We start from the raw sequence: 24,085 nt of genomic DNA, 5'->3' as shown, positions 1-24,085 counted from the left end.
TTTATTAAGATACTTTAGATAGTATAAAGGATGACTCACGAAAGACCGGGCCGGGCCCGGGCCGAGGTGTCCGGCATGCCATTTTCTATGACAGCTGATCGGTGATCACGTGGTGCTTTCCATAGAAAACGAAGCGCTGGAAGCTCCGGCCCGGCCCCGGCCTGAGTCATCCTTAAGGGTTGATTAACAATACTTTTTTTCTTACGTCGGTTTCAAGAAAGTACTGTACTGGAATGTTTCTTTTTGCAATGACAGCAATCGGATCTCTACTCTGTCGCATAAGAATTTAATCATGAAAATCCAAATTATCAAAAACAAAGCCGTTTAACCCAGAGTATTTGTTAGTATGTTTCCAAAGTTATTTAGCTCTAAGTGGTTTTCTCAAGAGTCGATGAAACTGGGGTTGGCTTTATCTAAAGCCGTTTTGATAACGTAAGATGTATGGTGAGATGGAATCTTTTAAGGATCCGCTAGTGGCATTTTGGCTATTTTAAGGCAGAAACATTATATTACATTAAAGCGTTCGACTTTAATTTGGGTTGTTATCCTGCAAACTATCGCTTTAAATTTTTAAGTATGATTGACATCAACATAGGACTAATTACTGGTCTATTAGTAACTACATTTCAATAAGTAGGTATTTTATTATGAATTATTTTCCAATATTTCTAAGGTGTATATCAATTGAAAAAAACAAAGTTACTTTGCTAATCTGCGATATATATTTATATATCTTATGTATGTATTAACTGGAATTATTCGTTATTATTAATTATTGTAATATCTTTGTTTTACGCCTGATTCTATTAACTACCTATCTATTTCTCAATCAATTTATCATACAAACTTTATTCGTGATACACTTCAAAACTTTCATTTAAAAGATTTTGTGACATTTCATAAACTAAGCACAAGTACTAGTATTATCGTACCTACTTTAAATGCTAAAACAATAATATTATGGGAGCACTAAAACTTGAAGTTCCATCGCTCTTTTACATTCATCAGCATGAAACCAAATGAAACCATTTTGACGTCTCTCCGCTAGTGTTGTTAGTCATTTCCCCAACGTTGTATCACAAGAAAGTCTCCAAGCAACAATTTGAGCGAATGCATTCAGCCATGCAAAACAAAAGACGTTCTATTTTCCGGACCTTTTGTTTTAAGATAAATGCAAAACCTTTCAGATCAAGAACAGCTAGTGAATCAAGTACTGAAGCGACATAGACTTTATATCATCATTATCATTGGCCCTTTTGTCTACTGCAAAGGATTTATAGTAATATAACTGAAAAGTCACTTTTGATACTGACAAATCATATCGATTACAAATCCAGGTCAAATTCATAACCTAATATTACAATCAGAACGTGCATCACGGTATTGAAACGCCTTGTCATCATTTTTGTCTCATGTCAACGATTGTTGCAAACCAGGTATCATCGCCGATGATCGATTGAATCGATATTTATTAATAATCTGAAATACCGTGAAAGCCCTTCGAGTTGCTTTAAAATTAAACGAGAGAGCAAAAGATATCAAAAAATGCTGTAACTCGTTGGTCCATTCTACCTATTTTTAGAACGAAATAACTTATATAACGAAATCGTAAAACCGTGTTTTATCACAAAACGAAGTTTGTATCAATGTAAGCCAGGAGATTAAAGTAACCCAATTGCACGGTAAATTCGTACAAACGAAAACAAAACGCGGTTACATGTTGCAGCATCATTCCGATTATGATATAATAATTTGATAAGGTTTTCATCTGCGAACGCTGATTGGTTCTTCACGAAATCAAGAAATAAATCCAATTGCTCACTTTTATTGGTGCGCGTGAGATGCCTGATGACATGACGCAAGGTTGTATCAAAATGAGATGAAAATGTTATCAAAACTTCAAAACTGAATTGGTCTCGTTGTTCCAAGTCGCTACATTGAGACGACAGACGAATTGAGAGAGCTCTGCAATCTTACGTGAATCCAATCCCAACCCAAAGTGCAAGACAGATGTGCATACAAATCGGAACGTTTTGTCTCAAATTACGGGAGACAATGTATATTTACATTTCCCGAACCGAACTTAATCGATACGAGAAGGTATCTAACAGCTTTGACAACGCTTGATTTACCTAAGTGCATTTCAAATGAAGCTCTTAGCTCAATACGTTGTAAGAATGTTGGTAAGAATTTATTAAATAGGAACCCTTGCAGTCCGGAAGAAAAAGTTAACTACTACTACTTTTGAGGTTAGGTTAGGTTAGGTTAGAATCTTAAAAAAACCGGGCAAGTGCGAGTCGGACTCGCGCACGAAGGGTTCCGTACCATAATGCAAAAAAAAAAACAAAAAAAAGCAAAAAAAAACGGTCACCCATCCAAATACTGACCACTCCCGACGTTGCTTAACTTTGGTCAAAAATCACGTTTGTTGTATGGGAGCCCCATTTAAATCTTTATTTTATTCTGTTTTTAGTATTTGTTGTTATAGCGGCAACAGAAATACATCATCTGTGAAAATTTCAACTGTCTAGCTATCACGGTTCGTGAGATACAGCCTGGTGACAGACGGACGGACGGACGGACGGACAGCGAAGTCTTAGTAATAGGGTCCCGTTTTACTCTTTGGGTACGGAACCCTAAAAAGGAGTATTATATATATACCTACATAAAAACTAGTTTAATACTTAATGATTAATAAATCCTTCCCTATGTCCTAACTAAACTATCCCCGTACTAAATTTCATCTAAATCGGTTCAGTGGTTTAAGCGTGAAGAGGAAACAGACAGACAGAGTTACTATCGCACTTATTATATAAATACAAATAATTTATTGAGAAAAGTATAGTACAGTGGTTGTTATATATATTATATTAAAATAGGGATGAAATAGGGATGGCACCTAGCCGGTACACGATCCCTGATTCCAGTTAATGAAATAATCTCTGATACCAGTATGTAATATCTTTCAGCGCGTGTAAACACGATATCAAATACATTGTATTTTATCCTATTGTTTAAACTGGGTAAATGAAAATAGAATTTATTCTGAGAATATGTGTTTATTTAAGTGTCATTATTACTAATGAAATGTATAATTCCATGTAGAGTAAAACCTGTTTACGTTATGTTCAAAGACCAAATTCTTAATAGGGAGCGCGCGCGTTGGAGGGTCTGCCATCTTGTGGCCTGAACCGGAAACATATGTGCACAATTACGTACATTTCCAAAGCAAGTGCTAATACCATCTACCGTTTCCTTATGCATAGTAGGTTCTGCCATCTCGTGGGCTACATCGGAAGCGTAAACGACACATTTACGCCTAGCGCCAAAAATCTAACGGCCCCTATGCTGCCCCCAATAGATCATGCACGGGGCCTATAGTGACAACTAGCGACTTTTTCTTAAAGTTGCAAAGATTACTAAAATAGGTGGGCCATTATTAAAATAAAGACTAAAGACAAAAACACCCGAAGTAAATAAAACACTCTTAACTGAAACATTTCTCCATTAGCTCATTGTATTCAAGTTTGCCAGAAGTTTTCCTGAAAAGAATTCGGGATTCCCTTCCTAATAGCCGGAATAAATTTGATAAAACTCGAGTCCGGGCTACAAAGTACAAACTAGTTTATTTGGTAGTGGAAAATGTTCGCGGAAACTAATATCCTCGAGGAGACCTTTAAAAAGTTTGCGGATGAAAAACTTGAGGAAGCAGAGCGTTTTGTGTTATAGGAAATTGTTTATTTATTTAAACTTTATCGCATAGAAGAAAAACTTACTTAACACATTCAACACCAAGAACCCGACTGTCGGGTACACTGTTCGTAGCGACTACGCGCTACATACGACGAAACCGTGGCTACGCGCTACGAGCGTAACCCGTAGCACTTAGTGGTATTGAATGTGTTAATGTACAAAAGATGAAAATGATGCCACTAGGCAATTTCTACCAGTCTACCTTAGGGTAAAGCAGAAAAGATTGTAGGCGGAGCATTAGACTCAGTAGCATGTAAAAACACTTAATGGTAATGTTCAATAATTTTGATAGGGGTTGCTCCCCATGTCCCTTAGTTCTAATAATCTTAAAAATGTAAGATTAGTTCTAAGTTAATTGTATGTTAATTCTTTTTTTTTTAATAAACAGTTTACATTTAAAAAAAAATTTTTATTTATTAACAACTAAAGAAATTGTTATTGAAAGAATTAGAGACCTAAAGGGGTTACCAGTTCGCCGGACGATAATATCGTCCGGCGAACTGGTAACCCCTTTAGGTCTCTCAGCCTGTCAGTTGTTCGGAACTGTCACCTTTTACGTTTAACTGACAGGCTGCTATCGTCTGGCGGATTGGTGATCTGTGGGTCCCTTAATACACATATTAGTTTACAATACAAGTGCGAAATTCGCAATCAGTGGCGAAGTCAATGATGTGGAGATGCGCACAAATCACTAAGACGATCATCAAGGATGTATCAAAACCAGTATGAAACAAGTTGTTTAATCTAAATCAGATTCCTGCTCCACTTGCATTAACACATTCACTGCACCCGGCGCACATGTGCGTTCACCGTCATACAAGTTTGTTCCTAGGCCACGCCCCCTGGCAGTGAATGCGTTAATATTCATATTCTAATCTGTATTTTATTTGTTACAGGTACAATAATTCACCGAAATAGGCCTATCACCGCAGTAAGCTATTATTCAATCATCAACGATTGGGTAAAATATTCCTTTTCCCTCTGAACACTTAAATTCATTTTCTCATCACAGAGTACGAATTCAGAATATGTTTTCCAATCGCTCGGCGAGCACAGGCGTCCGTTCGTTTCTAGCGAACCAGACGTTTAACGTCCAGTAATAAAAATAGTGCTGATAGCTAACTGTCTTAAGTTTCGTTGGTGTCACTATCATGTAAGTACCATTTTTTGCAAGTAATTTTTGCAGTTTTTAATTAGGAACCTTCCTTTGTTTCATTATATTTCAAAATTCGATTTCAATTTGTCTCTTTAAAACGACATTGGGACTTAGGGCGCTATAGTCAACGATCCTACTTCAACTCGTTTGCTTGCTGGCTAACTCGCCTCCTTTCTTTACGCGATTGAAATAGCAGCTGGTTAATCAAGTATTCACGACGAGGCCAAAAAAGAGCCACAAATTTTATTCAAACCCTTTCGGAGGTCCGGTTATTTTGGATGACAGCTTCCTCCAGATCCTATTATACTTTTCAGTCACTGCAATTTTAAACTCTGTGCTGTGAGCGCAAGGTTCTGTTTAGGTAAACGTAATCGTGAGAGATACTCCGTTGCGTAGATTCTTACTTGATTTTCCTATTTCAAGGGGCGGTATATTCTTTGCTCGTTTTGAATGTTTCTTATGATAATTATTTCTTTTTTTGCAAAATAATAAATATAAAGTATATTATGATGTTTACATTTTTTTAATCAGAGCGACAGAAATGTTTTAGAAGAGAATTTTTTTGCTGCTGTTCAAATAACATTTTTTTAAATATTCATTATATGAATTAGAATTAGTACCTATTACTTATTCGTATAACCATCCTGTATTGTAACTAACCGAATGATCACGATGTGCGAATGAAGCTTCTTTGTTACAGCTTGGGAAAGAATACTTTCGTATGTCCTACTCTACATACAGGTCTTGGTTTTATTTTGAAATACTGGAGATTTTTCAAAATGGCGGAACGGATTCTGATCTAGCAATTTGATAAGGGTTATTTTGTTTTGATTACTGTTGCGGCGCCGTTGTTGTCGTCGCCGTATTTGTGATTTTCCTTGTTAAAATAAGTGACGTTCTTTACGCATTTACTACCGCTATTATGCCAAGCGCGCACTACAATTTAATTTTTGCGACACGTTTTTATAATCTCGCTGTAATACATATTTTTGTCGTATATGCGCGCACTGACATCTAAACACATACGTTGCATTTTTGCGACAAAATTATCGCACGATAAAAAATCGTAATGCGCGCTTGGCCTTATGACGTTCATTCGTCACTCACGACTCGTTCGATTTGTCAATTTTCTTGTTAAAGTGTCAGTTATAAGGATGGATACACATGTAAGATTGCAACTATAAAATGAAATCCTGCTGTCTTCTGGCTTCACTGTAGTTAATATGTACACTCGCTCAACTTGCTAGGATCTTGTTACGTGTATGTAATAAGCGTTAAATTTCAATTTTCCAGCAACTTTGCAGGAAAACCTTTAAAGTGCAGCAAGCAGCTGGTAAAACCTGTTCGAAAAGTTCAAGGATCAACTGTACATCGGTGGACCTTATTACGAAAGGCATAAGGTCCACCGATGTACAGTTAACAGTGAGTGATGGTTTGTCGCACATGGACAGAATATTAGGGAGACCGAGGTAAGTTGTGACAGAGGAGAGTTGTGACATCGTCGATTTTTAGGGTTCCGTACCCAAAGGGTAAAACGGGACCCTATTACCAAGACTTCGCTGTCCGTCCGTCCGTCCGTCCGTCCGTCCGTCCGTCCGTCCGTCTGTCACCAGGCTGTATCTCACGAACCGTGATAGCTAGACAGTTGAAATTTTCACAGATGATGTATTTCTGTTGCCGCTATAACAACAAATACTAAAAACAGAATAAAATAAAGATTTAAATGGGGCTCCCATACAACAAACGTGATTTTTGACCAAAGTTAAGCAACGTCGGGAGTGGTCAGTATTTGGATGGGTGACCGTTTTTTTTTTTTGCTTTTTTTTTGTTTTTTTTTTGCATTATGGTACGGAACCCTTCGTGCGTGAGTCCGACTCGCACTTGCCCGGTTTTTTGGAATTTATTAACTAGAAACTAGGTCACAATAGCGCGCGTTTGTTAGTTCAAGTTACGAGCTAACAAACGCACACTGTTGCGACATAGTTTCTAGTTAATAGATTCCAAAAAATCGACGATGTCACAACTCTCCTCTGTCACAACTCACCTCGGTCTCCCTATTCAGGGGATGTGATGTCTGCTTATGTCTTGATATTAAAACATATTTAGAACCGGGTCTGTAGCCAATTTATTTTGTTACCTTTAATGTTTCGACGCAGGTTTCACTGGTCTTAGTTGCGGATTGTTATGAATGTTATGATTTAGATTTATTTATTTCATAATATGAAATTACAAATAAAATTATTTTACACTAATCTATACGAATTTATACTATGATTGTCAAGTAGGAAAATAAGAATTGATTATAATTATACAAATGTCAAGTAATACACAATTTAAAAACCATTATAAGCAATCGATTAATTAACTAAATTATTAACAATGTCAAATAATATAAAATAAAAAACAATGTCAATATGGCTAAATATTTCATGTTCTAAATGGGTCGTTCTCTCATTTCGTGCAAATCGGTGATGTTCTCTCGATTTGTAAATTTTCTTTTAAATGGTAAATTTTTGGGTTTTCATGCATTGTGGATTCATTTATTGACACTTTTATGCTAAAGGCACCTTCGTAACCTTATTCCTTTTCATTTAATAAGACTGGTGGTAATGAACTACGCGCTGGTAATGAAATGGGCATGGATGGTAATTTTATCAGTGGAGGGTAATGAAACAAACTTATGAAATCGCAATAAAAAAACTTTAGTTAACGAAAATTAACACCATTAATATAATGAACAACATTAAAATCACGTGTCTTAAGCGCTGTGCAGACGATCAAGCCGACTTAACAAATACTCCGGCTTGACAATCGCGACTTATGATTTACCACCTAGCTTGTAGCGATTGTCAAGAACAATTTACGTGATTGAAGACGTATTTCGTATTGTTTATTTATTTAATGATTACACAGCACTACATTAGTCTTGTCACCAACACACTGAGAAACTACATACTTTAATTTAAAATTAACATCCAAATACACTCGACTGCCAATCCATCCACCGTAGCTCCATAAACTCGCAAAATCTCAAGCACTCATGAGTCAACAGGAGATGCACCAGGAGAAGCCTAAGGGTTATATTTCTAATGTCCGGTACAAAAAGTCTTACAAGCCTCTCTACTAGTTCAAGGCAGCCAGAGTCTCCACGAAAAGTCCAACAAGCTAAAAGTAGTAGGCTTAAGTTCTGCCTCACCTCCAAAGACATGAAGCTCAGGGTTCCTAAAATAAATATTTTTTGGTAATACATCCTAAGGAAATTCTTTTGGACCTTTTCCAATAGTAGAATGTACGTTGACTCGTAAGGAATCCAGGCTAATGCTGACGCCTCCGACTTGCTTCTGACCAGAACATTGTAAAAAACTTTTATGGGGCAAGGGTCATGGAATTCTCTGACGTTGCGAGTGACAAAGCCTAATCTACTGAAGCTACAGTACCAAGTGCTTTGATATGGTCGTGAAATGTTAACCGCGTATCGAATATGACCGCAAGATCCTTTACTGAGACGACTCTTGTTATTACAAGAGTCTATTGATCTAAGAGTCTATTGGGTCAGGTCCAAGAAAAAATTGAGCATGTGTAGGAAATAGGGCTTGATTAAAACTACACACTTGACACTTAGACGCATTGAAAGTCAGTTTGTTATCCCGACTCCATTGGAACAGAGATGAAACATCCTCCTGCAGCAACTTACAATCCTCCTCCTTCTCAACTCAATATACCAATTTAAGATCGTCGGCGTAGAGTAGACAACGAGCGTTATGGATAACCGAGGGCAGGTTATTGGCCATTATTCCAAATAGGAAAGGGCCCAAGATTGAATCTTGGCTGTCACCAGAACGAGTATGGTACGGATCTGTTCCGAAGTGGCCATGCTGGTCGTTGCATACTGCGGTTGATCACGCAGATAACTGGCAAAAATGTTAAGCAAATGTGGATTAAACCCAATAGCGTCTAGTTTGTGTAGGAATACATCGTTACCCACACGATTGAAGGCTTTTCGGAAATCATAATACAGGACGTCTATCAGGATACCCATATCCAGATGCTCTGAGATGGTGTCAACCAAGGTCAGGTTAGTTTTCACAGACCGTTTCGCTCTGAAACCATGCTGAGTGTTGCACAGGAATAATGGTTTCACTTGTTTCGCATACGTGCCATGGAGTATGGACTCAAACAGCTTTGCTAAAGCTGAAAGAAAAGAATACCTTGACTTTGGGATCGCTCTTACCCGTGAAATCTTCCAATGGTGAGGATATGTACTTGTGGAGAGTAGGTACCAGATTAAGCATGGAGTGTATTGGACCATTCTAATGCTCTAAACACCCCTTTAAGATATATGCAGGTACCTAAGTAGTCTGGACCAACAGCATAGAAGCCCGAAATACTTACTTTGGTGTTAAGACCCCTTACACTTTGGTAAAGGTCAGTGAAGGTTTCAAATCAGGATTCCGAAACTAGGTATTACTGGTTGGTTTTTGTCTGACTCCCATTGACGTTGGATTTACGAAATGACCACGATTATCAGGCTACATAGTTGGAAATAAACAGGATTCATACATTGTCGAGGGTACTCCTATTTTGAAAGTCTTGGAGTCCCCTTTGAGCTTAAGTTCATCGACAGTGCACCATGAATAACAGCAGATATGCCCGTAGGTCCTCCGATCCTCAAGCTATATTCCACAGATGGATGAACTTGCGATGGTCCACCGCCGAGAGGGATTTTACACCGCTTTTTACTGCTGGTATCAGTTTTCTGAGATTTATCACGCACGGATTGTCGCTTTTGACGGCGGAGGCACTATTATTGCTTATCGGCCTGTGTTTATGTTTCTGTAGTTTCTGCCCTTTATTTCAAACATTTGCCCCGTTCTCCTCGACACCTTATCGTCGACAGGTATCAAATGATTCCAACTCACTTAGTCTCTTAGTAACGTGTCATTTTTCTCAGCACAGTCCTTGAGTGCGGTCTGGTATTATATGTAGAGCGGCAGATTATGTTAATCTACTGGGCTCTAGTTAAATCCAAAAAATCACCAGTTGGGCTCCCCTATATATTATTACATACAGTTTTAAATGCTTATACCAACATTCTATTTATAATAACTTAACCCTCTTTCCATTAAATGCACTGCCTCAAATACATTATCATTACCTTCTAAATTCGTTCATTACCTTCCCTGGCAAAATTGGAAGGAAAAGAAATGAATGAAACAGATATGAATGAAGTTTTGGAAGTTTTCGTCGCCTAGGTCGGTTGATATCAGACCTTGATTTCGCGGAATAAGCCACACGAAAGGCAACCCTAAAACACATCAATTAGGTATAATTTTAATGATGTACAATTGGTACTTACTGTATAAATCACTAGATGGCGATGAAGATTTATCTGAACCACACTCCTTCCCGACACGAGAGAACGTAAGTATTTTCGTCAAAAGCAACATACGGACGACCGCTGTGGTAGCACGCGGCCAACTGACTGACGAACAATGTGTTGTATCCGCGGGAAGTGCTATATACCCTTGCTATATAGCAAAATATAGCTAATCCATTTCTCGCGTCGGTAATGAAGAAATTGCTTGGACCATCACTTATAAGGCTGTATAGTTTTATTGTTAATTTCTTAGCGTATAATATTATAGGATATAAAACATAACTAAATTACTTGTTTACTGAACCAACAACAAGTTTTCTATTTTTAGTATCTTAAGGTTCAAATCGAGGTCAAAGTTTAACTTCACGCGTTACATGCAGAGAGGAATGAAAATAGTGGGGGTTAATTGTAAATATAAAGATAATAACCACCTTTTTAGAATTGTTCATGGCGGGCCAATATACTTTAGGTCCTATGTTACAACCTTGCATTAACAGATATTCGAAAACACCATCACATTTTTGGTAAATTGCAAATAATACCGATTTGCACGAAATGCGAGAATGACCCAAATATTTTATATATTGCTTGATTTTTGTAGTTGCGAGAAAAACCTACTGATTGAATTAATTCAAAAGAATTAGAATGACACTTGCGTTTTAATCGAAAGTCGTTAAAAGCTGTTAAGCACCATGTATTTTTTAATGATGACTCATTTTCTTTACCCTTATTCCGGCTTTGAGTAAACCAACAGCGTTCTCCACCTTAAGCAAGAAATAATTTAATATTCTAACATGAAATACGTAGGTAATAATATCTCCTCGCTTTCAAATTAAAATCCAAATACGTAATTTCGAGTATTGCTATTAACGCCCGGCAGTGTCTTAAGGAGCACTTAAGACTGATTTATAGAACCAGACAGGCTGATATGGGTCTCGTAAGGGTCGTATATAATTTTGATATAGTGCTCTCCTTGAGCATATAAACTGAGTACCTACGTTACTGTTGTCAAGATATAAGGTATTTGTTATAATTAATCTTGAGGCTCCTTTCAGCGGTTACTTGTTAAAATAATTAAACAATGTACAATGTATATTTAGTAATAAAGAGTCGGCAACGCGTTTTTAAATGGGTACGCTCGAGCTGCAAGCGTCTATAGGTATCCACTTACGAGCCCCGATGTATCTGTTCGCGTCTAGTCAGAGCATTTTCTGACTTTGTAAACAAATAACTATTGTTATAGAATTGGTCAAAGTTATTGTTTATTCCTCGTGCTAATATTGAGCAATTGAAAGATTCGAAAAACCACGAGCGTAGGGAGTGGTTCAGAAAGCTCCATCTTGAGCGTTGCGAGGGTTTCAAAGCACGAGACTGAAAACGTTTGCTACCGAATGAAATAAAGCTATTTTCACCACACCAATGTCCGGAAAATATTAACTGTAAAACATTATAAATCAAATTCAAATGAAAATTATTAAATAATATCTATCATTGTAATAAACACTTAAAAGCCAATTCTACCAGCCAACAAGAGTAAACAACTCACAATTAGTATAAATTGCCACTATTGTAAATAAAATACAACTTTCTCATCAGTTATTCAAGTATAAAGAGAGCATTTACGAGCGGATGCGGTGAAAATGTATGTATTTGAAACAATACTATTGTATTCTGCATATTCATACTGTATCATCTGCATCCCCCACAGCGATGCGCTATTTTAGCGTTATGAATAACAGCTCAGATTAAACAGGTTTCTAGGTCATCCACAGAACAAGGAATATTCCTCGTATTCGCGGAAATGTGAGACAGTGAAACTCATTTTTTGCCACGAAATATATTTGCATACGCTTTTTGCGTGTTTGAATTGCTGCAGGCATATTGTGCTCGCACTTATTGCGAACTACGTAGCATGGTGTCTCCCTCTGTACCCCTAGTGCAAACATTCAATAGCGTGACATGACGCTTGGCGCGCTGTTTAAAATCCCATACAAAATGAGACTTAACGCAAACGCGTACGTCCGTCACGCTATCGAATGAAATCTATAGACCGACCGCTTAACTGAGGGTGGCGGGGAAGGTGCGGACGGCAGGCGTACGGCGCCCGCACATTCCCCGCCACCCTTAGTCGTCCCGCCCCGTCGCCCCCGTACCGCGCAGGCGAGGACTCAGTTAAGCGGTCGGTCTATACACTAGGGGTTCTCATGTCAGAAAGTGACGCATCTGTCTGATGCATACTGCTGTTTAGATCACTGTTGTTAACATAAACGCCTCAATACGGAAAATGGCGTGTTCTTGAATATCGTATCCCTAAATTATATTATGACTATGTTAGACCTATAAACTGAAATAAATGTCATATTCGAAAGATAAACCAAGTGACCAAGGCCTCCAGTGCCCGAGGCTGGAATCGAACCAGCAGCGTCTGCAATCGCGGCAGATGCCTAAAACCGCTAGGCCACCCTGGAAACAGTGGCATGGGTCGAATTTTTCCCTGTACCATGAAGTCGGCCTTTTTTGCGTTAAGGATGTGAATTTATTAGCAATAAAGATTTCTTATTTATTATTCAGAGCCCAACTTATTAATTATTCGATTCGTCTTAAATGAATAAAACAAAAAAATACACATGTTATACATTATTACAACTATCCAATATCCAATCGGACAATGTGAAAACGCTCTTAACCGTTTCTTTTATACTTCTTAAATATTGTTTTCTTCGATAGACATTTTCCCCGGCTTGACAAATACAAAGAAATCTCAGATCCACTGCAGTCTATTCCCGAGCGGGTAATTTGAATCTCATCTCACGAGTTTAAACCGTTTATTAACTTTCTCGTTAAGGCAGCGAAGGCTTTTTTAACTTTGAAAGCGATTTAAAAAAAATAAGAGTTAGGTCACTGGGACCAACGCTAGCTAGACTATTATATACTTCTGGATAAAACGATTTTAAAGAGATCGGGTCCGCAGCGTAGAAAATTTATACGGTAGAATCTTTGTCTTGATCTAATATTAAAACTGTACAAAAGAACCCGAAGGATTAGTACACTTTTAGAGGCCGAACTTACTGAGAGAACTTTTTTAAACTTTATTTTACGCGATTAAGTCTCGTAATAATGAGTAAACATCATGAAAGAAATCTTGAAATTTCAATATTCCGATACTGTTGCAAAATAATAATGTCGCGTCGTAGAGAAACATAATGATAAATGCTGCGAAATATCGGGAACTCATAATGTTCCATCCATCAAAAAGCTACGTGGAATTGCGTGCCAGTACTTCATTTCACCTGTCGCAGATTGTGGTTTGGTTAACCACGCGCTGCAATTACTACAGGGTTGATCTGTACCCTTTACCATAAGTTATAATCGTTAGGATGATTATAAGTTAAAGTTAGGTAGACCTGCAGCCTTATCACGACTGCCTTAGCCATGTCAAACTGTTATACCGGGTGTGGCCTGTAACAGGAGCAATAAATTAAACTCTGTAGGTTGTGCTCCTCAAACTGACCAAAATTTGTTCAGCGACTTTAATAAATAAGTTCTGCTTTGATTATTATCACTCTTTTATGTTTATGCTAAGACTCAATGTATTGCGAATTTTGTTATGTTTATAACGTGACAAGCAACGTCAGACATACTGATGACAGCGTACACGGAAAATAATATTTCATTTGTATGAAAAATAGAAAATCAAGGGATATCATAATTAAAATAAGAGCACAGAACACAATAAAACAAGATTACAATCAGAGCACCGTTCCCTTTCTCTATACGGAATTCTTAATTTGAATTTTTTCATATAAACTGCAATAATAAATATGTTTCTTACTGAGCACATTGAGATAGTCAATTGGTTGGAAAGCCCGTTCGAAATTTAAACTTATTTGCAATATAATAAGGTTGTATTTTGTAGATCTCTCTCATACTTATAGTAGGCTATTCAGAAAAAAATAATATCCCACAAAAATAAGCAAGCAGAATTAAACTTTGTATCAAAGACATAAGTCATAAATTTCAATGCCAAAGTTTTAACTAAGGATCTTTCTCGCTAAAACTACTTCCTAATATGAAATGACCAGTGTAAGCATCAGTTAGCTAGCCCTAAGCAACCAAAGATCAGGCTGCAGTTGAAAAACTAATAAAGATAAAGTTAAGCTGATAATTTTCCCGCCGTCTCCATGCTTCTTTAAGTTGGGTATTGACTGGTCAGCTGCCTGTTAGCTATACTTTTCGCGAAAATTGCCAGGACTGAGGTGAAATTTTTTGTATGAAAACTTGCAACTTTAAATGCATTTTTTATCGAAACTATTGCACTCTAAAATGAAGTCAAAATCAGTCCATCGACTCAATTTTTTGCAAGCTTTCTAATGGTACCCCACACGATTCTTACAAATAAAAAAAAATTCAGGCTACCCCTCTCAACCCCCCAAATTTCCCCCTATAATCAGAAATAAGCAATTTTGACTTATTCACAGTGTTAGTGATGGTACTTGCCATAACGATTCCAAATTTTAGGTACCTACATCAAACGGTCTTTGAGAAAAACGCATTTAACCGATTTGCAAGACCGAAGTGATCCCATAAGAGCACCGTGAACAAAGTTTTGTACGGTGCTCTAAAAAATTGTTAATCAAAACGTATATCGTTTGAGAAGTACAATAAATATAAATGTTTTAATTATTTGCACGTGTTACAGACCACACCCGGTATCGCTAACGTCTGCGTAACTTTCGAAAGTAAATTACGCATACGCTAACGAATATATCAGTGCGAAACTGGTGGTCGCCGTACATACCTCCAGTGCGAGCGAGATACACAGCGAGATTAAGCAGTCGCTAGCGTACGACCGCGGTAAATGGTAAAGGCACAGATTAACTGGGCACAAAGACAAGTAAACCGCATTAATATTACAGAACGGCGGTTCTAACTTGTCCGTTTGGGACTTGTAATGGGAAACGTCGGTAAACAACTCAGAGAGTTCCTTGTTGCGGGGTTGTTCAGTCAACTACAAAATTATCGGACTGACAAGGAAAATTAGTTGACAAAAGTCAGATTACCTATTTGTTAGGGTTCCGTACCTCAAAAGGAAAAAACGGAACCCTTATAGGATCACTCGTGCGTCTGTCTGTCTGTCCGTCTGTCACAGCCTATTTTCTCTCGGAAACTACTAGACTAATTAAGTTGAAATTTGGTACACATATGTAAATTAGTGACCCAAAGACGGACATGTAACGTAAACAAATTAATTTTAAACATGGGGGCCACTTTTGGGGGGTAAATGAGAAAGTTAAAAAATAAAAATTTTCAAACTATATCGTGTTATATATCAAATGAAAGAGCTCATCTTGAGAATTCCAAATATATTTTTTTATAATTTTAACATATATAGGTTAAAAGTTATTTCAGAAAATAGCCAAAAAAATACCATTCCCTCCCTTTATCTCCGAAACTACCTACTAGGTTTAAGATTTTGAAAAAATATACAAAATAGTTCTTTACCTATAGATGACAGGAAAACCTATTAGAAATGTGCAGTCAAGCGTGAGTCGGACTTAATGTACGCGAACCCTTGGTACGCGAGTCCGACTCGCACTTGGCAAGATAGTAAAACGATAGTTACTAAATTACTCCAACCCGAGACGAGAACTCAAATTTCACGATTCCTAGTAATGATAGCATACATAATTAAGTAACGGAGTAATTCCCTTCCATTCAGAGTAATGCTTACAATACGTTAACTCTACGCATGACTTCGGATTTACTGAGTACAAGAACAAAGGATTGCAGGGAAATCTAATTTAGATACAGATAACACGTTACGTAGGCGCAAATTATCGGGGACTATTGTGAAATAAGATTTAGTTAGAATTCGGGGCAATATGGACCCATTATGTCGTATTAATTACGTGTCGTGTGTGAAATAGTTAGTTTAAAATATCGTTTGTTTTCAATAAATTATGATAGTAAAAAATTGCGCGTTACATATTTTGGTCCATTTGATAAATTAAAATTATTTGATTAGAAAAATATATACGCGTTATATTTTCTGCGGTGCTAAACAGTAAAAATAAATAAATAATAATACTAATATGCAAGAAACCAGTAAAGTAATTTATTTAATAATATTTCATATACCTAAGTACTTGATGTAAGGCTAGTTCATTTAAATTTGTATGCCAGTTTGTAGGCAAAATGTGAAGAACTTACGTATATTAATTGTAAATAGTTTAAGACCTCTACTCTTTGTAACCCCACTATTAACAGCCCGACGCACTGTGACGCCTTGACAATAGAGGCGTGTTCAGATATTTGTGAGCACCTTGGCCGCTCCAATATATCTGATGGCGACTGTACAAATCCTAATTTATCTTGAACATGCACACAATTTCACATTTGCTCTTCAGTCACATAATCGTATCAGCAAACTGGCAATCTTAGAACAACATTAACGGTTCAAATATGTTAAACAGTATTGTGACTGAGTCGGTTCGTGCTTTGAAGTGATGATGAAAATGATGTCATTTTGTTATCATCAGCCGTGGCTCACTCCGCGATTTCGTTGCTTTGCAACAGGTAGCTAAAAGTACATCCGTTTCACACCAATTTTGGTGGCTAGCCATAAGCCGCGCGTGGCGCTGTCGCCACCTAGCGGCCATATCTGTCCTGATCGTAATAGACGCGTTTTGTTAGAGAGTGAGTCTTCTGTACCTAGTACTATTATTTATTCTGTGTTAGCATTTGCCCGTGCGTCTCACTCGCGCCAATACATATACAAGTACAGCAAGTACGAGTGAAATGCACATTCGAATGACAACTAAATGTCATTTTTTTATATCGGAACGGAAGTTTGACTTTTGGTCTTTTGAAGTGACAACATAAATGAACAACTTGTCATCTTAGATAATAATATCGACTACGACTGCTTCTTCAATTTCCGGTATTTTCTTTTTAGTAACTGAGCTAGTTTAAGTACCTAATATTTTTTAGATTTTTCTCTATTAAGCCGACCACTGACTAACAGTCCGCCGGACGATATCGGTCGGTCAGTTGTTCGGAACTGTCAACTTTTTGTTTTAACTGACAGGCCAATATCGTCCGGCGGCCTGTTAGTAAGTGGTCGGCTTTATAGTACATTGATAATTCTAGTTTTTCCAATCCTACAATGAACAATGTTCAAAATTGATCGGCGACTGTCTTTCTTCAATAGTGTATATTGTATAATTTTATTCAAAATACCTACGTTTTAAAGGTTATGTTATTGATTTGATTTTATGATTAAAATTGCAATAAATGTCACCTATGTTCCGTGACTGCATTCCGACAAAATAATTCAATTGATTCATGACAAAATAATTTAAGTCTGGAGAACACGTGAAAATACTGATTGAAATCTATTAACTGTAACTTATCCTAAAATTCAAGATTAAAGCAGTCTTATTATAATTTCTGGAGCCCATCACCGTCACGGAACGGAACATGTAATTTAAGGCTTTCGCCTTAACAAGGCAATTCTCAGCCATATTCAGACTACATTGTCTCCATCTCATCACAACACCAGTGTTACTTGAGCTCAAGTTTCTTAACAACTATAATATATCAGGGTTCAAACTGGTTCTGGTCTTTGAATTTCTTAAAGATAGGAGTTATTAAGTAATTGCTCAGAACGATAAATTAAATACACCTCACATGAGGTGCTTCGGTTTAATTGCTTTGTTTACAAACTTAATTAAGTATGGCAAATTGGGCGCTGATAGTGCATGACTTTAATGAAGATGTTTTTGTGGGACTTCTTATTTTCATCAAGCTTTTGAAGTTGTAGATGTTATACCTAATGAAAATAGTAATAGAGAAACTTACTAAGTGGGTGTTGTGAGACCTGCAGTACCAGAGAAAGTTGTATGATATTAAATAATAACATAATTTAGCCTATATACATCCCACTGCTGGGCACAGGCCTCCTCTCAAGCACGAGAGGGCTTGGGTTATAGTCCCCACGCTAGCCCAATGCGGGTTGGGGACTTCACATACACCTTTGAAATTCTTCGCGGATATATGCAGGTTTCCACACGATGTTTTTCTTCTCCGAAAAGCTAGTAGTAAATATCAAACGATATTTCGTACAATAAGTTCCGAAAACCTAATTAGTACGAGCCAGGATTTGAACACGCGTGCTCCGGATTGAAAGTCGGGCGTCATATCCGCTCGGCCATTACTTATGAAACCAAAATAATGTAAATATATATCCTTGCACTTGCTGTAACTTTTTTGTCATAAGTGATATTCAATAAAAATACACGTCAAGATTGTTCACCCTTTTTCTAATGCTAAAAAAATGAAGTATAGTGTGTTACTGCGGTGATCGCATTAGTAATGTCAGTATGATGATAATCCTATGATCAGTCGTTGCGGAGATCTGACTCTTGGGACTTTTGCCCCTCGGTACACGTTTGGCTTAAGGCCAGTGCACACCGGATGCATATGTAGCACGTACGTCTCTGTCTGCTGCTTCTACACAATTTAGATAGGCGTTTATACTCGTAGTCCGGCTTGGCCTGACCTAAGATACGATATCAAATAGGTTTTTACCCTGTTTTTGTAGCGTAAAATTCTACGGTTCTAGTAAAAAACGGTATAAGTTTCATATAAGTTGACCCGTTTTTCACTAGAGCTACAATTATTATACCCTCATTTGGGGTCACTTTTTCACTTGTTGTACCCTTAAACTGTGGCGGTCGGTAACAAGTTATTATGGTCAGCTAAGGACTGGTCTTCAACCTTGGCTTGGTGGCATGAAACTGATACAATATTATCTTAAGTAAGTAAAAATGTGATATTATAAGGTGTTAATTTATTAGTTCACATATTTTAACAGATGATACTTTACTTTAAAACAATTAACTTTAAATAGAAATTAAGAATATATGTATATTTTTTTTGTTTTCACTTACCGAACAAAAAATTAATAAAGTAACATAATTTATTTAGTTTTATAGATGGGCAATAAATACATTTTTCAAACAAAAGGTTAAAGGTACATAAATAATCATAAAAATTAATTATAATTTCGTCTAAAAATAATCATCATTTGTGCATTTAACTGACACGACGATCAGACAGCAATTAACATGACATTGACAATCAAGTATTTGATTTATTGACGTGAAGTGGCCAGACAGTTAGGTGTTAGGTAAAAGAGGTACTAGAATCTGTTCAATGAGTTCAAATTTAATAATCACATTAACAGGGTGTTTTTACGTAGCAAATTTGTTGTTCAGTTTTCTCCAAAAAGACATCATAAAAGTTATAAATGTTTCATATTTAAATTATACACCAGGAATCGAGTACTATCAGCTGTAAAAATATCTGCAACTAATAAGTTAGTACCTTATATACCTATATCACTTATGTAGTTTTAATCTGAGTTCTTTTAAAAATCACTGCGCAACTTCTTTACCACTGAGATAACTGATAGATATATAGTTAGTTACACACACTACACATAGTGGAACGTTTCCTTTTCTATAAAACTTTGTCTTAATCCGAAACATTTGTGTGTCTCTTTAAATAGATAACGTCCGTTTATTTTAGCAAGACGGTGTAGTCGTTTCGTTTAGCCTGAGTTATCCAGCTTTAAATCTAGCCAGATGTTATCGGCGGGACATCGCCGGGCTTAGAGATGTGCAACTTTCGTCCGGCACTGGTTTTGTATTGAATTCTTGAGAATTTTTAACGGTCAGCTGCAGAGAAAAGGTAGCCGTCCGTATACAAACTTTTATGCAAGTGTTTACAAATAATATAAATGCGAAAATAACTTTCTTTCTGTCACCTGTTCACTCTTAAATCGCTTAAACGATTTAGATAAAATATTGTCTTCGGTTACCGCGATAGTTACTTATGAAATAAAAGTATTGAAACGGATTATATCGCGTATATTGAATTCATACTAGGTACATCCCGACTTTTCGAACCCTTTACAGCGTTCGCGGTCAACGGGTGGTATGAATTCAATATAGGCGATATAATTCGATTCAATAGTTTTATTTCAGGATATAGATAAAATTTGGTAATATGTAGATAATTGAGGCCCGCGGAAGGATACAGGATAGTTTTTATCAATCAAACGCATCCAGACGAAGGCCGAAGCTAGTCTGTTATATTATTGAGTTCCTAAAAATCATAGTAGACATCTACAAATGATTTAAAGTGACGTTCGAATGACGTGGGAGCTGTCACTGTCAATTCAATTGATAAAATTAGTAACCGATTGAACGTTCTAATCGCGACGAGTTCTAGCCACTAACGTCACTCATTTGAACACAATCAATTGACAGTGACAGCGGCTGCGTCTATGTGGCAGTAGTGTCGTAACATTTAATGCAGTTGACATCCAAATATCACCTTAACACACCCCACACTAGTGCCTTTTGTGCGTCGGCGTCTAATCAGCGTTATGGAAAATGACGTCGCTGCGCAGTTGCGCCAACGTTGCGTCGAGCGGATGCTGTTACGCAATAATGTGTCAACCCACATCGATCTTGCAATAAGATGTCAATTTAAAAAAATTGACGCCTAAAGTTGACATCTTATTGAGACATTCATGTGGGTCGACACATTTTTGCTAAACAGCATCCGTCGAGCAGCAGCCGTAGAGTTGATTAGACGCCGACGCTCAGGAGACGCTAGTGTGGGCTGGCTATTAAGTAGACAGATTTATTCAACTTCTGAGTGAAAAATATCAAACATAAATATTCGAGAATATTTTAAACCGCACATCACTAAGCGGACTAAGCGGGAAAGCCTTTGGCTAAGGACCTGACAGTCAATGGATTTATGCCCAAAGTCAAGGAGCCGGGGACGTTTGTAAAGGCCCGAAGGTATTCAAAGTCGCAGTTTTGTGGTTTTGTTGTAATACTGATGTACGAGTATATTTAGCATTTGTTCAAGGATTAATAGACCGGTATTTACTCGTATAGTATTGAATGTACGTAAGTAGGATAAAATATTTATTTTATCCGAATAGTTTTTGCCTCTTTGTGGTTGTAGATGTAGATCAAAATCAAAAATCAAAAAATCTAAATAGTTTATTGATACAGTGAAACTTATGATTAAACAAGGTTAGGTAAACTTATTCTAGTTAAACACTGCTATGCCTGTCTCGCAGGATGGCACTTTTCCTAGTTTGCCAGTTTTTATTGATTACATTAGGCGCTAAAGAATTTACTACTATCAGCTAAATTAACAAAATGCATGCTACCCTACAGTCTACTACTAAGAGTACTAATTATACTACAATTTTTGTGTCTACTATGACACAAAAATTGTAGATGTAGATGTAGTATAATTATGTTACCTCTACATACACAACGGAATAATATCATAATTTAAATTTAGGATTTAAGGGCACTTCTTACAGTTTCCAAAGGGGCTTGCCAATATATTAATCATACATCGATAAACGCCTAACGTAGGATGAGAGATGTTACGAAAACCTACCCATCTGTATCCACACATTATTTTAGTTTTTAATGGCATTTTTAACGATTATCATCTTGTCTAGCTATAAACAATTGTACACGCTATAATCAATATATAATAAAAACAGAAGCGATATTACAAAATTATAAGTTATCATCATCATGCCTTTAAAATCTTGACAGATGATTTATGCAGCGTCTGTAAGCGAGGAACAACGTCTCTCGTGGCTGTATAAGCCAATGCGGGACCGGCATTTAATTTTGCCACCGCATTTGTGTCAGCTGAAGTAGAAAGAAGCAGAATCTGAAGTTATAGATGCCTACTAAATATCTTTACCCTGTAAAAATGTCACACGAATAAAAAATTCTTATAACCCGATTTTCAAAACTTGACTTTATCCAAATCATTGTTTTTTTTAATCCACCGCGTTTACTCTCAACGCAACTGGCGTTATCGCTATAGTTCGTTTTTTTTAGCATTAGAAAGAACTTGAAAGAAGGTAAGCGATCTTGACATGTCTTTTAATTGAACAACGCTTTTTAAAAATCAGTAACTATTACTTTTCAAAGCAAAAGAATATAAGTGATCGTATTAGATTCATAATTGTTACATATTTGCCGTAAATCATTTTTAAAATGTGTTTTCCAATTAAAAGACACATCAAGATTGTTTACCTTATTTCTAATGCTAAAAAAACGAACTATAGCTTGTTCGTAGTACGTCTATTCAAATATCGATTCAATGCATTGCACAATGCGTACTTGTTCAAAGTTCGTGGTAAAACTGGCTCTAATGCGACGGCGGTGTGACACGCGAAATGAAACAGGCCGCCACATAACAGGGGCACAGTAGGCCTCGGGCCTCGTAATGAACAAGGATTCAACCGAACTAAGGGGACTGGGCGGACAAATCCGGATTGGGTTCTTATTCAGATTGTAGCCGAATTAAAGAACTGTTTATATATACTGTTTCTTTTTTAAAAATTGGCTTTCTATCAATGATGTTTTCGCTAATCTGCCGTATTCGAACTTTAAGATATTTACAAGAGACGACGCGTACTAGATCCATTCTAGATACGTTATAGTTTAGATATCAACTAGTTCTCTTTTGCAGCGCAATTCGGGCAACCAATGTCACTTTTACGTTAGATAGAGTAAGATATCTATTAGATGTGAATTAGATCTCTAAGTCATATCCTGTGGAAATCGTTCAACAGTATCTCCAGAATCGCGCAAATGTCAAATTTGACAGGTTAGATCTTAAACATATCGTTATCGTATCTTGGTGATGTCTAAAAGATGTCTAATAGATGTCTATTTCAAAATCCGAATCGGGCCCAATGTCAATAGTAAGCTCGCAAAGTATAACATTGTTCGGTAGTTGCTTTTAGTATATAGTGAAAGCTGGACTTTGCCACCAGGATTGTCGGATGTTAACCAAAAAATGCTTAAACACGTTTCAAGACTAATTTTATCATTCATTACCTGCACACTTCAACGTTAGTCCAGTATATAATAAGTCATCAATATTACACTTAAAACAACATGAATGATTAAAAAAATCTCGATATATCTTCGCCATTTTGAAAAGTTTAACTGGAAATCCTCTATATATTATATTGATAAACACGCACTGATAAAGTGACAGTATAATGACAATTCGATGGGCCATTTTACTACTTTTACTACCCAATCAATTTGTAGCAACCACAGGATGTCAATGCCCCTTAATTAATAGACTTTACTTAATATCAGGAGCTTTTTTCAGTTTTTTAACAAGCTTTTATTAGGTCGACCTGTATGTAACTATGTAACTATGTAATGGAATCTAAGGTTACTAATTTAACCATCTTCCATGGATCGTAGCGTCATGAAAATTGGCACTGTATGTAGTTCTGATGACAATACAATAATATGATACTAATTTTAATTTTTAACAAGCAGAAACGTCTGCGAACGATGCTATTAAGCTTAGAATAAATTTAAAAGTGGAAAAATTACTGTCTTGGGTGAGACTTGAACTCACGGCCTCTGGATTGATACTCCAGCGCTCTGCCATCTGAGCCACCAAGACCTCATCCATAGCCAGCAAATCTTTCCACCATATTCTAATAGAATAGAGGTATGGATATTCTACTAGAATATATATCATATAATAGAAGACCTCATCCATAGCCAGCAAATCTTTCCACCATATTCTAATAGAATATGGTGGAAAGATTTGCCGGCTATGGATGAGGTCTTGGTGGCTCAGATGGCAGAGCGCTGGAGAATCAATCCAGAGGCCGTGAGTTCAAGTCTCACCCAAGACAGTAATTTTTC

The 24,085-nt window shown here is 36.9% G+C and overlaps 1 non-coding gene across 1 annotated transcript; it reads right to left on the bottom strand.

Moving 5' to 3' along the window:
- Positions 1–23,764: 23,764 nt before the first annotated feature.
- On the bottom strand, positions 23,765–23,837 carry Trnad-auc (transfer RNA aspartic acid (anticodon AUC)). Its single transcript has one exon. It is a non-coding gene; the product is annotated as a tRNA-Asp (tRNA).
- Between the last annotated feature and the right edge of the window lie 248 nt (positions 23,838–24,085).

This window comes from Cydia splendana, chromosome 14 (genome assembly GCF_910591565.1).
Source record: "Cydia splendana chromosome 14, ilCydSple1.2, whole genome shotgun sequence".
Lineage (NCBI taxonomy): Eukaryota > Metazoa > Arthropoda > Insecta > Lepidoptera > Tortricidae > Cydia > Cydia splendana.
This window is presented reverse-complemented; position numbering and strand designations above follow the sequence as displayed.